Below are 15,894 nucleotides of genomic sequence, written 5' to 3'. Positions count from 1 at the left end.
AGTTATTTCTAAATTAACCTAGATATTCAAGTAATTAAATAAAAACACCGTTTTTTTGTGATCTTAACAAAATGATACTATAAATTCATTTGGAAAAATAAACTTGGAAAAATCCTAGGGATTAAAAAGAAAAGACAAACATTATGAGATTACTATACTACAAATCTGTAAAATTTAAAACAAAATAGATATTCTGGAAAAAGAGTTAAACCAATATGGAAGTTGATTATTGATAAAAGAGTTAGATCAATGCTGAAAAAAATTTAGTAAAAGATTTGGTTGGAGACAAGTGCTCACTGGAAAAAAATTTCAACCGTATTTCTACTTCATGTCTTACATCAAAAAAAGATTAAAGACTTAAATATAAAAATCACACTGTAAATATTCTAGAGAATTCATAGTTGCATTTTTTAAATCATTTTGAATGAGGAAGAGCATATTACCTATGAAACAAAATCCCAGAAAACATAAAAATATTGACAATTTGGAAACACAGATATTTAATACTTTTTTACAGATAAAAGAGCCACAAACTAATAAAAAACAAAACCTAACCTGGAAAAGTAATTGCTTATAAAGAGTGCTTTTGAAATACTAAGAAAAAGACTAAGAGGACGTTAGTAAGATGTATGTGAAGATGCAAAGAAGCATAATTGAGGAACCTCACTCATAATTAAAAAAGCACAAAGACAGTGACATACTATTTTAACCTATTAATTTGCCAAAGATTAAAAAGTGTGATCTTTTCCTTTGTTGGCATACATACAAGAAAAAATAATGCACTTATGCACTGTTGGTAGAAGTGTAAATTGGTGAAATGTTGTTTAGAAATAACTGACATGATTTGTCAAATTTAAAAATATGTATGTTCTTTAACTGAGAGATTCCACTTTCGGGAATTATATCTATGTATATACAAGTATATATTTATATGTGTGTGTGCTAGGTTGCTTCAGTCCTGTCCGACTCTTTGCGACCCTCTGGACTGTAGCCTACCAGGCTCCTCTGTCCACAGGATTCTCCAGGCAAGAATACTGGAGTGGATTGCCATTCACTCCTCCAGGGGTTCTTCCTGATTCAGGAATTGAACCCACGTATCCTACAGCTCCTGCAGTGCAGGCGAATTCTTTACCACTAAGTCACTGGGGAAGCCCTACACACACACACACACACACACACACACACACACGTTGCTGTTGTTCAGTCGCTAAGCTGTGCCCAGCTCTTTGCAACCTCATGGACTGTAGCACGTCAGGCTTCCCCGTCCTCCACTATCTCCCAGAGTTTGCTCAAGTTCATGTCCATTGAGTTGGTGATGCTATCTAACCACCTCATCCTCTGCCACCCTCTTCTTTTGCCTTCAATCTTTCCCAGCATCAAGGTCTTTTCCAACGAGTTGGCTCTTCATATCAGGTGGCCAAAGTACTGAAGCTTCAGCTTATATATAGATATATAAATTTCCTAGGTGGCACAGTGGTAAAGAATCCACCTGCCAATGCAAGAGAAGCAAGAGATGCAGTTTGATCCCTGGGTGGGGAAGGTCCCTGGAGTAAAAAATGGCAACCCGCTCCAGTGTTCTTGCCTGGAAAATTCCATGGACAGAGGAGCCTGGCAGTCCATGGGGTTGCAAAGAGTCAGACACAACTGAATACATGCACACACACACACATAAGTTGAAACAAATAACTAAATGCCTAATGACTTATGATATGTTCATATTAGTATCCATAAAAAGGTTTGAGACAGATATAGAGATATTGATATGCAAGGATATCTAAGATATTTTATTATGTGAAAAAAACAAACCAGAGGAAATAATGTCAAATATGACCTTATTTGTGAGCAGAAACAGGATACTAATGTGGGTTTATATACACATAGGTTTTACATACAGAGAAAAATGAAGCTGTAAAAGATGGTTATCCTTGAGAGTCAGACTGAATGGCTGGAAGGAAGAAGTCCCTTAAAAACTAGTTATGCCTGGGCTTCTCTGGTGGCTCAGTGGTAGAGAATCGCCTGCCAATGCAGGAGACATGGGTTGGATCCCTGGTCTGGGAAGATCCCACATGCCATGGGGCAACTAAGCTTGTGTGCCACAACTACTGAATCCGAGTGCCCTAGAACCCATGCTCACAGCGTGAGAAGCCGCTGCAATGAGAAGCCTGCACACTGCAACTAGAGAGTGGCCCCTGTTCCCCGCACCTAGGGAAAAGCCTACACAGCAGCAAAGACCCAACACAGTCAAAAAATAAATAAATGATAGTTATGTTTTTTTATACTGATTAAATATGTTGATGCTGTTTTACATGAGCCATATAAGCTTTGATAACTTAAAAACAAGTTAGGAAAGTTACAAAAGTTAGTAAAAGTCCAGAGTCTACAACAGAGGCTATGAGTGCCCTTCCCACTCCTTTCCCTTCTATTTCGGTGCACACTGCCTGACTTCAAGAGTCCAACATCTGGCTTTTTTTCCTCACGGTTTTCTTTGGCCTCTGAAGCTCTCTACTTACCCTTAAGTGTGTGTGAGCTCAGCTGTGTCTGACTCTGTGCGACTCTGACTGTCCGACTGTAGCTCAACAGGCTCCTCTGTCCATGGAACTCTCCAGGCAAGAGTACTGGAGTGGGTTGCCATGCCCTCCTCCAGGAGATCTTCCCAACCCAGGGACTGAACCTGTATCTCTGGTGTCTCCTGCACTGCAGACAGATTCTTTACCACTGAGCTATCTAGGAAGCCATTTACCCATATGGTAGGCTGGAACTATCAAAGAATGAATGACCTTCAGGAGCACCCTCAACCAATGACTGACAGTGGAGGTGGTGTAAAAATACTCTAGCGCCCACAGTGTCTCAGAGTCTCCCCAGTGGGACTAAGTTTCAGTTATCTAAATGGTAAGTGGCTTGATAATGGCTTTTGTTGATTGCCTTTGCTCCTCTGACTTACTCCTTTACCCACTTGCCAATATTTCCTTCACCTTCCAAATACTACAAGCACCCATATCCTTGTCTTCTGATAGCTGCTGGAAGAACAAGGACTAGGACAGAGCCTCTCTGTGGTTTCAAGGTGAGAGTTGCAGCCAACCAATTAACTCAATGGTTGAGCAGAAATGTCTAGGACCATTTCACGCAGGTATTTTCCAGGTGTGAGCACTTATAAACCTCTGAAGGATGTTTTGGTTTGTGGAAATCAAGACATCCTTTATACCTTAGATAAACTCTGCTCAAAGTGCTAGGCTGGTGAACTGCAAGAGTGGGCTCCTCCTGAGTCTTCTGAGAAACTGAGGGAAGTTGAGGGGCCAAGCATCAGCCTTGAAGTATTTAGAGAGGTCACCTTGACAGTTTCTTGGCCTCTCCCATTTCCCTGAGAACATGTTTACTTTAGCTGATCGATTGGAAGTGTATATCGTGGGCAGTTGCAAAACCTAAGGCTTTTCCCACAGGTTGTGATGGAAGTGTTTGTCCCAGGTCCTCAGGGTCCCAATCACAATTCTGTTTTACCCACACTGTGTTCCACCAGGATTTATAGAGCTGTCAGCTTATAATTGGACAGAAGGTCTGAGTTCAGTTATGGAAACAGAATTTTATTCGGTTCTTGTGTTGTGAACAGTTGAGCATTTTATGGCTGGGTTGGTGAAAGGGTTTATGCTATTGGTGTCATGAAACATTTTACAGCGAGGGATAATTGAGTTTTTATTTTTTCACTAGAAAATAATGTTATCAGCTTGGCTTTGGGGACAAAGCAAGGAAGAGCTCAATTAATGACCAGAATTCAGGGAGACCCAGTATTTATGAAATCTGCATAGAGATGAATGCAGCAAAACAGCAAGACTAGAGAAAGAAAAAACTAATTTTGATTCTCCTGTAAAATTCTGATGGGAACAATGAAACAGTCAAGGACATTATAAATCCATTCATTTATTTCAAAATTTGCAAAACAAATCCCTTCTTACACATAGTATTTGTACAACATGAAATTATTATTCAATAAGTTGACATTTTAAACCTATTACTGCCTAAACCCATCTATTACTGAGCTATTCAGAGCACTAAGTTAACATTTACCAGAACATTCATCCTCACATCATGGGGAGATCAAGCTGAAATCCTTTATTTCATATTCAGATCTTGCCAGGTCAGGATTGAAATCGGCTACCTTTCTGATACTTTACTGAAAAGCCACTGTGAAATCCACAAAAGAATTATTATCAAGTTACTGCAGTTATTCAGCTAGATGTTGACTTTGATATGTCAAATCTCTGATCTTTAATAGAAAATTGATGGTCGTGCCCTGAGGGTCAGTCATACGCACGACCAGGATAGGCCAAGGTTTGCATTAAATTACAGCCAGTCTTGTGGTTTCATTCCCTGGCAGCCAAAGTCAAACAAAGCAAATGGATCCCTTGCTAGTTGAGTCTCTTCATTGTTTTGTGTTGGCATATGGATTTAATTCTGTAATGGGGCACTGCTGGGCACAATCTGCCTTATTGATTTTCTGGAGAGAGTTTTTTCTTAGAGTACCCGGAAGTGCAATAAAAGAAAAGCAACTGGTGCAATTTTTCTTTTCTTCACCTTGGATGGTTGTGTTAGCAGCTGATTGATTCTGCCACTAGAAATCAGATGAAGATATTAAAGCTATATCATCAATCAATTTATTTTTAGAGGATTGGCTTTCTCTGTGTTGGCAGGCTAGAGAAAAGGAAATAGCAATTCCCTTATGTCTCAATCGTGGGGCAGGTTATTTGGCCGTAATGCTCCCTAGATTTGAGCTCTGCTAAAACAAACTCTTTACGTAATGGTAATGGCTGCTATGCTCCCATTTCCTGTATGGGAGGTGGGAAAGGGAGGGGAAACTGGAGGGGAAAATCATGATATAAAGTCTGTGGTTCTCACAGAGATTTTTGTGTCATCAGAGTTGTTCAGCTGCCTGGCACGAATCATAGACTGTGGAGCTCGAACAGACCCCCATGCCTGTCGCCCTCTCCCTACCCCAATGAGGCAGATGAAGACACTGTGATCCAGGGAAATTGAGGGCTTTGTACAGAGGGTCAGAGAGAATGAGCGCTCTACTCCAGTCTAGTAGAGAGCTACTGCTGCTGCTAAGTCGCTTCAGTCGTGTCTGACTCTGTGCGACCCCATAGACTGCAGCCCATCAGGCTCCACTGTCCCTGGGATTCTCCAGGCAAGAACACTGCAGCAGGTTGCCATTTCCTTCTCCAATGCATAAAGTGAAAAGTGAAAGTGAAGTCGCTCAGTCGAGTCCCACTCTTAGCAGCCCCGTGGACTGCAGCCTACCAGGCTCCTCCATCCATGGGATTTTCCAGGCAAGAGTACTGGAGTGGGTGGCCATTGCCTTCTCTGAGTAGAGAGCTAAGCAAAATATAAAAAGAGGAATAAAAAATGGCAATAAAAGTCATTTTTTGATATTGTTATTCTACACTTCAGTTATCTCATCTGTAAACTTTATCTTCCTCAAAGGTCGTTGTAAGGATTGATGAGAGGTTCTGGTGGTGTTGGGTAGCTTCTCCTGGGACACAGCTCCCTGGGGATGGGCACCTGGCTCAGGCGGGCTATGGCCACCATGGGATGGAATTGGCTTCTGACTCTCATCTCCTTTCTGCCTGCTTGGAAGCAGTGATCATGTTGTACTCAACTGGAATATGTGGAGGAATGGGTGCAGCACTGTATATGTTGTTTTTGATTGGTTTATCCATTTCCAGGTTCAAAGAGACTGGAAGCATTTGGTTTCCTGGTGTTTGGTTGGTCAAACTCACTTCTAGCTCCTTTGCTGACAGCCAAGAGAAGAGGATCTTTCCTCTCTAGAGAACATCTATGTGAGGTGTGAACAAGAGCACATTGTCAAACCAGGGGAGGTCAGCGGGTCACAGCACATTTTATTCATGCCACGATAGAGACAAGTGTGGAAACAACTCTTCAATACAGTATGTCATTATAATATTCTCCATTTTAATTATACTGATGATTGTATATTTCTAAAATCCCCTTCTAATGCCAGCATGTCTAAAAATATTTTGGAGAGCAATACTAATAAGAGAAATAATTTAATAACAGTACTTACATTTTTGGGGGCAAGTTAATGTACACCAAACATTGCGCAAGATTTTTACATAGATTTTCTCCCTCCAAAGAGGGAGTTCTTTTTTAATATTCCTATTCTGAAGATGGGGAAAACAAAGCTCAGGAAAGTGAAATAACTTTCCCAGAGTCCTAAGGTAAGTAACCATGCCTCGTTTGATTTCAGATGGGTCTGAAGCTGAAGCACCAGCTCTCAGCATTCATGCCTTGGCCATGCTGTTTGCTGGTGCTAGTTTGCAAGAGGGAAAAAAACCACAACTTTTTGCTTTCTATGTGCAACAATTCTCTGAAACTTTAAATGGAGGCACAGAAAATAAATTGAAATCTATCCTGTCATTTCTCAGGGTCTTAACATTCATTCATTCAACACACATTTGTTAAGACTTTGGTATGTGCAGCAAGCTTGCCAGGGGCTAAGGAGACAAAAGATGGAGAAATCTTGGTTCTTGTCTAATTAATACAGTCAAAGTGCAGGCCTGGTTAGCATGGCATGGTAGGGCTGTGAGCAGGATGAAAAAGCCAGCATTTTGCTAAAGAAGAGGATATGAAGAAATAGGGTTGTGTTTTGTAGGGGGCATTTTTCCCCCCACTCATTCCTGATGTTTATGTTCTTTAAGACAAATATTCAGGTTTTTACCTTTGGGGGAAGAAAACACTGTGAGGGTCCCAAAAACATAATTTCAGCAAGGTCTTCTTCCAGGTTTGCAGGGGTGAGCGCTGGAAATGACATTCATCTGACTCAAAATAAATACTCATTAAATAAATTCAAAATAAGCCACAGGCAGGCTCTTTAAAATCCAGGGTCAACCGAAGCCATCCAAATTTGCAGCTGGCGTTATCCCCTCCCTATCCAAACAGGAGTGTGTTTTAATGAAAGAGGATCACTAAATGTTTTGCCTGCATTTTAAGGCGTCGAACTCTCAGAGAGCGAGTTCTGCCTCACAGCCAGAGCTGGCCCCTTCCTCACCCTGCCCCTTTCATCTCCCTTTGTTCCGTGTCTATGCTGAGGCTGAGATTTCCCCACCTCTCTCTGTCTTACTGTGGCTCTGAAAGATGATTGCCTTCTGGTGAAGCCCTTTCCCCTTCTTCTGTACCCAAGCTCCGTGTTCAATGAACATCAAAAAGCCTTATCATACCCTGATGGTTTAAATCTTTAAACAGAGCGTAACAGCCGGAGTACATCCAGACCGCTCACATCCTAGAGCCTTGTCACTATGTGTTCCTGCAACAATTACCAGGAGAGGGAGGCTGCAGAGTGAATCAAGTAGTGAGTGTTGTCTCCCTGGACTCCATGCTGATGCTCTGATCAGGACTTCAGCAAAATTCTGTTTGAAATGAGAATAGACTAATTTTCATCTGACTCTTCTCAGAGGAATCCCATGTGGTCCAACACGCCAAGGGTCATCATTAGAAAACCGCCTTCAAAAGAGCTGAGGCTTCTTGTGGCAAAGCTCTCTCCCTTTGTTAAATTTATAAACATTTATGTAAAAATGTATACATTAATTGTTCAGGCTCTTCTCAGCCTGGAAAGCTATGCCCAGGAAGGTACTTGGGGGGAAATAAACTCATAAAAATACCCCAAGTCAGGATGAAAATGGCCTCGTTTTGACTGAAAATTCAGAAGAATTCAGTGATCAAAGGCGATTCTTACTCCCAGCTGTTCAAAGGGACTTATATTAAAAAAAAATCAGATGTGACCAAGAATAGAAAAGAACTCATTAAGAGCTTAATGAGATGGTGACAGGTGAAGTCATCAGTTGCTTAAACACTGTATAGTTGTTTTTTTTTCCCTTCTGTAGGAGTCACTCGTTTGTTTTCCTGGATTTGATTTAGATTTCCTATCCATTGTTATCAAACACAGAAAAAGTTTATCAAAAGGGGAACATTTTTCAGTCCCGAGTTGACGGGCATCTAGGTGATTAAGACATCGTCTTCCCCACTTGCCCCTCACCTCCATGGGAGATGTTTGCAAGCACATCCAGGGAAACAAATAATTGACCTGTTTCTCCTCTCCCACTCTTCACAGGTTTCCTTAGGAGAAAGAACTCATGAGTGAGCACGTACGCCAGCAAAAGTATGATTTGGGGAAGTTTAACAATAATCCTCATAAACCCACAAGTGAAGGTAAGTTTTGGGGGTCCCTAGAGACATAAAAATAAGGAGCCCTAGGGAGAGAGAGGACTGTGTACCTTTTTATAGCTTTTATTTTGCTACTCAGGTGTTCATAAAATACTAAAACCAAGCAAAAGAAATTTCTGCCCCCCCCCCCCCCAATTCTCTTAAGCAGCTTAAATCCCTTTTGACTTTCCCCAGGCAAGCCTGGAATCTCTTGCACGTTTCCAGGCTCTGACCTTCCCGACGTTGGTCTCCCAACACTAGTAGCCAGTTTTTTTATTCTTTAAGTGCTAGAGGAGTCATGAAAAATTCAGACACTGGGTTTCCCTGAGACCAATCTGGTGGCTTTTTCTTTGTGCTAACTGCTGCTTTCTATGCATCATTCAAAAGGTACATACCAAGTTGTCAGCCCCTGAACTGCTACTTGGTGTTAAACATGAATATTTGTAGCTTAGCAAGGGACTAAATTTAAAAAAAATTAATATTTGACAAGCCCAAAGAAAGGCATAACAGGTCCAGAAGTATCCATTTGAAAGCTTTTTTATTTGTAAAAAGTCAAAACTTTTTGTCCAACTGGGGTGATTCTGAGCCACAAAAGGTTTGCTTTGAAAAAGCACTGATTACTAGACTTCTTCCAGGAACATCGATTATGATTACAGCATCACAAATACAGCAACAAAGTTGTGTTTTGTTTTTTTTTTTAATGTGGATATAGGAGGAATATTCATTCTACGCCCGTGCCACTAATCTTATGTGACCAGAAAGCCAAGCGGGATGATATAAGACTGATGCTAGTCGCACATCAACTATACCTACAATGGCAAAATTGCCTTTTCCCACATTTCTTAATTAGAATGAGAATCAGCTTAGAACTAATAGAATCTCTTATTAGTCACAAAAAGAATGGCTGCTCTCCAGTTCAAGTGGCATATCTGCATAACTTATAGCCTTAAGAGCTTATAGTCCCTGGTACTCTTGGCTGACTGCCTTTAACTCTCTCATATTAATGAGTTGCTCTAAATTTAGTCTGCTGTGACAAACTAATATTAATACAGTATTTTATGGCCCACAGCATTGTTAAAACATAGGAATGAAACCCAGAGTCAAAGGGAGGGGGCGAGGGAGCGAGATTACTTTGTGTGATTGTCAAGATAGAAGATAATCCAAGTATGTAGATATTAAGACTTAAATATAATACACTGCTTATGGATTTATATTATGTGAAACATTTTCTATTATTTTAAATCCTCGTGGTATTAGTTTCCTATTTTCAGGGGTTTATAACTTGGCCGTACAAATTCACTCTGGGCTGAAACTTGCAAGGCAGGGTCTTAACCTGGGAACATTTTATTTATTTATTTATTTTATTTAGCCAAATGACAAGTCAGTTTGGCCATTTTTAACCCAGGCAAGTGGCCAGGGGGAACACAGGTTTGAAATACACTTTTGTATACAGAACTCCAGTTTCTTTCAAAAAGTGAACACCGAGAAAAGAAAACGATAAAGGTTGCAGGGGGTGAATTTTATAAGAAAAGAAAAGCAACAAGCACCGTCAATAAACACAATAAGGAGATTTATTTCCTTAAATGTACACTGTACCTTTTAAGTGTACACTGTGAGTAGCAGTCCACCAACAGGTCCTGGTTCAGGTTGGCACCCATGGGTAGCAGCAGATGTGTAGCATCTGCAGAAAGCTTGGATGTGTTGTGTGTGTCATTTATATTTGTCATTTGTAGCCAAGGAATAGAAACATTCAATGTGGGCTCAACCCCATTCTCTAGCAAGATGCAATGCTTCTCTTTAATGAATCCACAGCTTCAGAAGAAGAAAAGCGAGTGTCACAGTTATTATTATAGGCAGCGCCAGGCTGCCCCGTGCATCAATCAGGGAGACTGCGGGGTTTTCGAAAGTGAGGAAGTGGTGGGGTGGGAGCTTGTGGCGAAGACTGGTTGGGCAACTCGTTTTTAAAGTCTTACAGGATAGAAGCCTGCTGAAATGAATGAGCGCTGGGTGGTATCATTCTAAGTAAAAGCAGTAAAAGTTTACTGCAAAGCCAGCTCCGTGGGTGACTCTCAAGATGTGCGGGTGTCCATTTGGCAGGTATTTTTAAAAAGTCTTTTTATGTCTCTAAAAAGAAAGCCTGTGTGGGAAATTGTTATTGTATTTCTAGGACATTACATTTTGCAATTTGTAGAAAAATGTCATTTTATTGGAAACTGAAATTTTTCCTGTTTCCTTTAATATAGATTTAATTCTATGACACTGAGGTCAGTCGATAAGATTCTTCTCTTTCCTCTGTTCACTCTGTCAGGTCAATGCTGATTAATTCACAGACAAGGCATTCCCTTTCCATACCGAGCTTCTCAGGGAGACCCTGGGAAGGGTTTCCTGCCTGGAATTTCACAAAGAAAGAGAAATTTCTTCATAAAGGAAACAGGAACTGACTGCTCTTGAGAGCAGAAGAAAAACTCAACTGCCCTCATCCAGTAAAAGGCTGTCAAATGGCGGCCAGGAGACCCATGGCAGCAGTCAGAGCTGGAAGGCAGGGCTCATAATTTTTGGCTCTCCAGTTTGGATGATGACATGTTACTGGGTGGCAATACATCTGAAGAAATTAAAAATAACAACAACCATGACAAGGCAGGATGATACAGACATTTCAAAAGCAATTGATTCCTCTGTAATAAAAACGTAGTCAAATATAATACCAGAAAACAGAAATATCCACTTTGAGGTTTCCAGTTGAAGGAGATAACCATTTCTTGTTTATTAATTTTTTTGTAGAATTCTTAACCTCGTAATAGCCTTCCTGTTAATGGGCTAAAATAAAACATATACCAATATTTAGATGCAAATTAGCAGTAACTATCTGCTAAGGTGAACAGCTTCCCCCAGGGCTACTTAAGATAAAGCCTCAGTCCCTGTTGCTTCAGGGTGCCCCGTTCATGCTCGGTGAGTGCTGGATTTCATCTACTTCAAACGTTTGGCTCACGTTGTTTAGATTTAGCTATTGGTTCTACACAACAGATGTTGATGGATATTTGAGCTAAGAAGATGAATTTTTTGCTTTGCCAAAAGAGAAAATAATTTCTGTATTTTATGTTCCACCTGCTGAGTTTCACAATGAAACCGAAAACCAGGTAGGGATAGAGTCTATCGGATTTTTAAGCTTTATTGTTATTGTTGTTTAGTTGCTGCATTGTGTCCAACTCTTTTGTGACCCCATGGAACTGTAGCCTGCCAGGCTCCTCTTAAACTTTGCTACAGATTTGAATTTGGGCTTCATTTAGCAGGAGTTGGCTTAGTATCTTGAGTCAGGCATGGTTTTAAGAAATCACACATTGATTGTGCGGAAGCTTCAGGTGAGATGATTTACTGCTGCTGCTGCTGCTGCTAAGTCGCTTCAGTCGTGTCCGACTCTGTGCGACCCCATAGACGGCAGCCCACCAGGCTCCCCCGTCCCTGGGATTCTCCAGGCAAGAACACGGGAGTGGGTTGCCATTTCCTTCTCCAACACATGAAAGTGAAAAGTGAAAGTGAAGTCGCTCAGTTGTGTCCAACTCTTAGCGACCCCATGGACTGCAGCCCACCAGGCTCCTCTGTCCATGGGATTTTTCAGGCAAGCGTACTGGATGTGGATTGCCATTTCCTTCTCCAGAGATAATTTACTAGAATTGACAAAATTATTCCACGCTCTGAGGAAGTTTTCCTGCCTAGCTCCTCCTTGGGACATAATTCTTCTTCTCATACACTTTGTGGGTGGAGAGGTTGCAAGGGGAACGCTTTACATTACTAGAGCCTCTAGTTAAAATTTAGGACACCTTTCAAAGTTCTCCCACCACTATAACTAAAATTATTTAGCCACTTGAAATTTTAACTTAGTTTAAAAAGCAGCATACTTGCATAGCTCAATATTCAGAATATAGTGTAAAAAGTCTAGCTTTCAGCCCTGTTTCCCAGATGCCCGGTTCTGTGCTCCTCCTCAGAAGTAACTGGCATTAGCATTTTCTTGTCTGTACTTTCAGAAACATCCTAGGCCCATATTGTTTTTCCCCTTTTCTACAAATGACAGTGTTCACGCACTGTTCTGTACTTTGGTTTCATTCTCTTACTAACTGATCCTGGAGAATTTTCCATTTCAAATCATGAGAGCTTTCTCCTTTTGGTGGGGGTGGGGGGGGTGGGGAGGCAGCACTATTCCATTATAATTGTAACAAAATTTACTTTTCAAAGGATGGAAATTTAATATTTTGCAGTTAAAAACACTGCAGTAAGAATACCCTTGTACATATGCTATGTCACACATATGCAAAAACATCTGTATGAACAATACCTAGATATATAATTGCTGGTCAAAGAAACTGTAGATTTTTAATTTTGATGGATGTTAGCAAGTTATCTTCCGTGGAGGGTGTACTGATTTATAATCCCTCTGGTGCTGGACGAGAGTGTCTGATTCCTCACACACCCTGAGCATGCAGTAAGTGGTATTATTAAACGATGAATCTTGTCAATCTGATAGGTAAAAAGAAGATACTTCAGTATAATTTAAATCACAATCCTCCCATTAGAGTTGAGGACACATTTGAAAATGTATTTAACAGCCATTTGTATGTTATCTCCTGTGAACAATGTGTTTATATCTTCAGTTACTTCTGTTGAACAAGCCCAAACCCGTATTTTCCAGCTTGATTTTACAAGCTCATGAATCTGGACTTTGACATTAGAGATTCCAGTTAGTTTTTAAAATGTTTGGATAGGAGTATTGGGAAAAAACCAACTCAAGATGATATGAACATGAATGCAATAGGATTTGGTTGAGCCCTTCCTTTCTTTTTTTAAATTATGGGAGTCCTGATTTTATTTGAAGATTTGAAGCAGAGACCAGAAAAAGAATCATTTTTTGAAGCTCTGTATCTCAAAACTTGACTTTTAGAAGAATGCATCTCTGCACATAGATCCCAGGATATGTAGATATTTCTTGCATCTTCTTTTAAATACGGATTGACCCTATAGTCAGTTGACATATATTCATCTACCAATGAAGATCTTAAAGATCAGAGGAATCTATGGTCACCGCGCCAGCACTATTTCAATCTTTTTACTGGGGGCTTTACTCTTGTTCTTTATTCTTATTTTATTAGCTTAAAATAATTAAAAAAAGAAGTCTAAAATGTATAGGAGAGTACCAGAGAATAAGGGGAGTGGAATCTTATTCCCAGCACTTGAAATTGTTAGCTTTGTCATATTCTTTTCCAGTCTCTTAAAATAATTATATAATTGGCTGAAGTACCTTCTTACCTTGAGTTTTGTTTCTTTCCCTCTCTACTGAGGGACAACCACTGTCCATTAAACAATTTGTATGTATATATTTATATACATCCATGAACAACATATCATATTGTTTTGAGGGCCTCATAAAAATATCAATGGGACAATGGTATTTCATACTGCATCTTGCATGTTTTACTCAATGCTATAGTTTATTTGAAATCTATGTTGACACAAGAATATCTGCATCTACATTTATGTGTCTGTATCTGGCTATCTCCAGGTTATTCTGTTCATCTTTGTGTGTGGTATTTCATGTATGAGTGTACCACATTTTGTTTTTATTTAGCTTGCTGGTGTATATTTAGCTTGCTGCCAGTTTGCTGTAATTTTCAATGTACTTCTGCAAAGATTAGCTCATGGGATCCTTACATAAACTCAGTGACACGTGTGAGACAGGACAAATGAGGGAATTCAAACATAAGAGAGGTTAAGTGACTGCATTAAGGTTGTTACATTCTCATATAGAACCCAGCATTTCCTAAATCTTCATATAAGGTCTTGCCTCTGATTTATACAGCTTTTTATTCTCCAAAGCATGGAGTACGATTTAAAAATTGAAATGGAACCAACCTGCACGTGGTTTAAGTTGAGAATATGTGTCTGTGTATCTGTTTAAAATTTTTTTCTGGATTCGAATTAATTTCAAGACATTAATCAAGAAATAACTGCCTAAAAAACAGACATTTTAATAGATGAATATCAAAACTCCCAACAAATCTTTTCCCAAGAATATTTAAGTTCAGAAAATACGTTAAGGGTCTCTCACATAGCAAGTTTCCTGAACTTAACTATTTTTACAGAAATGTGCTTTTGACATATTGCTGACATTTTTTTATCCAGGATGAGGACTTCAGTAAACTTTTCCCCCAAAACTTCAATTTCTATTTTCTTTTCAATGACTAAAGCATTTGATTAGAAAGGAAAAGATTAAATCTTTCTCAAGAAAGAAGTTTTCTCCTACATACCAAGATGACCATTGGAGGAAGGAAATCTGAAAGTCAATAATACTCAACAGACAATACAGTGCTTTAAAATGAGGAGAAATGTTTGTCTATGGACTGGCTGATTAACTTACAGAGTATTTGAACTGAAGGGATCTTAGACTGTAGATGTATAACTTGTCCAAGATGGCTCTAGCAGCTACACCAGAGCACACGAGGACTATATAATTACAAAATAATTTAATTTTAATTTTTCTTATTTTTCAGGAAAAAAGAGAGGCATGTTGTTGTGTGGATATGTTCAAAACTAAGAAAGGAGAATAAAATTTCTGTTAAGTAAATTTACTAAAATAGGAATATTTCTCTTTGCATTTATGGACAGATTTAATTCAAATACTCGTGCGTGGCTGGTTGCTGAGTGTGGAACGACCATTACCGCATATCTAACTGAGAATGATATATTGATGAAAGCACAAAACTGTGACAGTGTCATAATCTTGTTGGAACTGCATCTGAAGAGAGTTACTGGTCTTGTCTTGCTTGCACTACCTTCAAAGGACTTTCAAGGGCTGTGGAACCTTGTCAAAGCTCCTTACTGCCTTGGGGAGCCGAGCATTCCTGCCTTCCCAGTATTGGATCAGGTGTAGCTCCTATTGCTTCCAGACAGCCCCAAGTCTATCCCCATCTTAAGCATTCGTGGCAATGTTTCCGAATGACCTGATTAGTGTGTCTGTCTCCCCTACTTGGCCGTAGGAGCCATTGCTTTAGAACCAGGTCCATTTTTCCACCATTGTATTCCATGTGACTAACAGAGTGCAGGTACTAGGCCAGTAGTCATAATGATTTGTTAAAAGATGAGTGAATGTTCAGTAGGAAGATTGTGTCTTAGGAGGAAATTTATACTGTCAGGATTTACAAAACTTAGCACACACTTCAAAAATGCTAAATACCTGTTACTGCTAAATGAGTAAAGTGTACTAAAATTCTATGAAGTTTGAAAGTAGAGATTTTCCTTTATTTCCCTCTATTGAATTAGAAGTGACTAGATGAGATTTCTCAGAGAAGGTGATGACACCGATTCCAGCACTCTTGCCTGGAAAATCCCGTGGACGGAGGAGCCTGGTGGGCTGCAGTCCATGGGGTCGCGAAGAGTTGGGCACGACTGAGCGACTTCACTTTCACTTTTCACTTTCATGCATTGGAGAAGGAAATGGCAACCCATTCCTGTGTTCTTGCCTGGAGAATCCCAGGGACAGGGGAGCCTGGTGGGCTGCCGTCTATGGGGTCGCACAGAGTTGGACACGACTGAAGTGACTTAGCAGCAGCAGCAGCAGCAGATGAGGTTTCTATTTGAGGATAGAGCAATGATTCTGTATTAAGAACATTATAATTCATGACACAATTATGACAAAAT

General features: G+C 40.0%; 1 long non-coding RNA gene across 1 annotated transcript; it reads left to right on the top strand.

Annotated features, from left to right (window-relative positions):
- The first annotated feature begins 5,447 nt into the window (after window positions 1-5,447).
- Window positions 5,448-15,624, top strand: LOC123334062. The gene is made up of 3 exons (XR_006551815.1): window positions 5,448-5,936; window positions 8,117-8,214; window positions 14,863-15,624. It is a non-coding gene; the product is annotated as an uncharacterized LOC123334062 (long non-coding RNA).
- Window positions 15,625-15,894: the final 270 nt, after the last annotated feature.

The sequence above is a fragment of the Bubalus bubalis genome, chromosome 6 (assembly GCF_019923935.1).
Source record: "Bubalus bubalis isolate 160015118507 breed Murrah chromosome 6, NDDB_SH_1, whole genome shotgun sequence".
In the NCBI taxonomy this organism is placed as follows: Eukaryota; Metazoa; Chordata; class Mammalia; order Artiodactyla; family Bovidae; genus Bubalus; species Bubalus bubalis.
The sequence above is the reverse complement of the archived record's forward strand: the minus strand, read 5'-3'. Positions and strand labels throughout refer to the sequence as shown.